We start from the raw sequence: 3,270 nt of genomic DNA on the forward strand, positions 1-3,270 counted from the left end.
CTGTTCCACACCCCCCACCCCAGGGAGACAGGTTCCAGACCCACTCCACGCTGGGCAACCGCAAGCTGCTGTGGCACGGCACCAACGTGGCCGTGGTGGCCGCCATCCTCACCAGCGGACTGCGCATCATGCCGCACTCCGGTGGCCGCGTGGGCAAGGGCATCTACTTTGCCTCGGAGAACAGCAAGTCGGCCGGCTACGGTAAGGCGCCCTCGGCCCACCCCTGGCGGCCATGGGGAGGTGGCAGAGGCCCAAGGCTGCAGGCGGGTGGTGCCCTCACCAGGCCATGGGGATGGGCACCCATGTTGCGGGCTCGATCCCCAGTTGGGGGCTGCAGGAGGCAGCCGATCACTGAGTCTCTGTCATCATTGGTGTTCCTGTTTCTCCCTCTCCCTCCACACTTAGGCCCAAGGTCTCTGGGCACCGGTGGAAACGCATGGCATGCCTCAGCCCATTCGTGGGACAGGCTGCAGGCACCAGCCTGACCTAGCCTCTGACTCACCTGCCTGGTGACCAAATAGCTGGAATCCTAAGTTACCCCAGCCCAGCTTTTCCCCGCCTCTGATGATTGTCCGGAAGTCCCTAAGTCACACTTCAGGCTGACAGAGGGTTGCTAGCGGGGCCCCTAGAACTGGGACTGACCTGGCAGGTCCTGATACTGGGCCCGGAGGCCGCCATCGCTCCCAGGTCCCTGCTTCTCTTAGGTGAGTGCCCTATGGCCCTGGTCCACAGGGCGGGGCTGGGTGGGACTGCCCTTGCCCGCTGGCAATTCAAGGCCACTGGGACCCCGGCTGGCACCCCAGAACTATTGAGCTCACTAGAGCTCCCATAGGCTCCCGCGCCGGGCTCTTCCTGCCCGAAGCTGGGGCGCGTGCGCACCGCTGCTCAGCTGCCATCTAAGGAGGGGCGGACGGGGCGAACGAAGGGGGGGGAGTGCTCTGTGGTTTCGCCCCTTGGACGCTTGGGGGCGCCAGAGATGCGGGGTTCCGAGTCCCAGAACGTGACTCCACCCCGAAAGGGGCGGGGACCAGGGTGTACCAGTCTGGCACTAGAGAGCTGGTGGGGGTGAGGGGGTGGGGGGAATCCAGGCAGCCCCGGAGGAAGGAAGGCAGTGCCCACACCTGGGTCCAAGGTCCCTGGGCACCGGTGGACATGCATGGCATGCCGCCTAGGCCCAGGGAGCAGCCCTAAGGGCGCGTCAGCCCTCTGGGCCCTGGCAGTGTGGGATCCTGTCCACCCATTCGTGGGACAGGCTGCAGGCACCGGCCTGACCCAGCCTCTGACTCACCCGCCTAGTGACCAAATAGCTGGAATCCTACACCACCACAGCCCAGCTTTTCCCCGCCTCTGGCGATGGCCAGGAAGTCCCTCCCTAAGTCACACTTCAGGCTGACAGAGTGTTGCTAGCGGGGCCCCTAGAACTGGGACTGCCCTGGCAGGTCCTGATACTGGGCCCGGAGGCTGCCATCTCTCCCAGGTCCTTGCTTCTCTTAGGTGAGTGCCCTATGGCCCTGGTCCACAGGGCGGGGCTGGGTGGGACTGCCCTTGCCCGCTGGCAATTCAAGGCCACTGGGACCCCGGCTGGCACCCCAGAACTATTGAGCTCACTGGGGAGGGTTTCTGTGTCACTGGGTCCCAAGAGAAAGAGATCTGGCCACAGGGGTGCTGCCCCCTGGCCCCACTGCCCGTTCTCCTCCATAGCTGGGGTGACTCAGCCCAGCACCCATGCCAGTCCGAGGCAGCTGAGAAGGGGAGGAGCAGGCAGAGCCCTGGAGTGCTCTGGAGGGAGGAGGAGCCCATAAGTGGGAGGGAAGACTTGCGTTTCACTTTCTCTACCCCCTGGACAAACTGGAGAGCCAGAGAGGGGAGGGAGCCACTCTTCCTTGACCAAAGTGGGCACACTGGACAGGGCCCTGGCCTGACCCCGGGATCAGGGACAAGGCATGTCTGGGGCAGAGAGAACGGGTTTGGGCTGGGGTTGCGAATGTGGAATGGGGGGGGGGCAGGGTGGCGCCAAGGAGCTCACCAAAGGGCACACCCAGAGTGGGGCAAGTTGGTGCTGTACCAGCCAGGTGGGGTGCAAGGCCATGGAAGCCTAAGGCCCTCTCCATGCCCCCAGACAGCCATGGATCCCAACTCCAACCCCCCTGCGCAGTGTGAGGGCCCTGACAAGAAGGAACAGCAGGGGACAGAGGAGGACAACTTCCGCTCCACTGCAGAGGCCCTCAAGGCCGCGCCCACAGAGACGCGCACTGTCCAGGTGGACGCCTACTGTCGTCTCAGCCGAGAGCATGGGGCCAAGGTAAGCAATAGCCCCCAGCCAGGCCCAGAGCCTGCCCTCCTGGGTCAAGTACACTCAGACCTGCTTCCCTCCCCACTGGGCTGGGCTCTGGCCAGAGTTCAAGGGTTCCAAGTCAGCCTCGTCTCCAAGACCCTAAATAAGGTAGAAATAGAGAAATAAGTGGTAGAAATACAGAAATAAATGGTAGAAATAGAGAAATAAGTGGTAGAAAACAAATAAGTGGGAGGGAAGACTTGCGTTTCACTTTCTCTACCCCCTGGACAAACTGGAGAGCCAGAGAGGGGAGGGAGCCACTCTTCCTTGGCCGAAGTGGGCACACTGGACAGGGCCCTGGCCTGACCCCGGGATCAAGGACAAGGCATGTCTGGGGCGCAGAGAATGGGTTGTGGGCTGGGGCTGGGAATGTGGAGTGGAGGGGGGGACAGAGCGGGGAAGGGGGCAGGGCAGCTCACCAAAGGGCCACCCAGGGTGGGGCAGGTTGGTGCTGTACCAGGCAGGTGGGGTGCAAGGCCATGGAGAGCTGGTGGCAGGTTGGTGCTGTACCAGGCAGGTGGGGTGCAAGGCCATGGAGAGCTGGTGGCCCCGTAAGACTCGAATGTCAGCCCTGAAGGCCCTCTCCGTGCCCCCAGCCAGCCATGGCTCCCAAGCGCAGGCCCCCTGCGCAGTGTGAGGGCCCTGACGCGAAGAAGGGCCGGCAGGGGACAGAGGAGGACAACTTCCGCTCCACTGCAGAGGCCCTCAAGGCTGCGCCCACAGAGAAGCGCACCGTCCGGGTGGACGCCTCCTGTCCTCTCAGCCACAAGTCTGGGGCCCAGGTAAGCAGTACCCCCAGCCAGGCCGGGAGCCTGCCCTCCTGGGTCAAGTACACTCAGACCTGCTCCCCTCCCCACTGGGCTGGGCTCTGGCCACGGAGCTCAAAGGTCCTAAGTCAGCCTCCTCTCCAAGACCCTAAAGGTCAGACAGGCCAC

The sequence above is a fragment of the Myotis davidii genome, unplaced genomic scaffold (genome assembly GCF_000327345.1).
Source record: "Myotis davidii unplaced genomic scaffold, ASM32734v1 scaffold663, whole genome shotgun sequence".
Taxonomy (NCBI): domain Eukaryota; kingdom Metazoa; phylum Chordata; class Mammalia; order Chiroptera; family Vespertilionidae; genus Myotis; species Myotis davidii.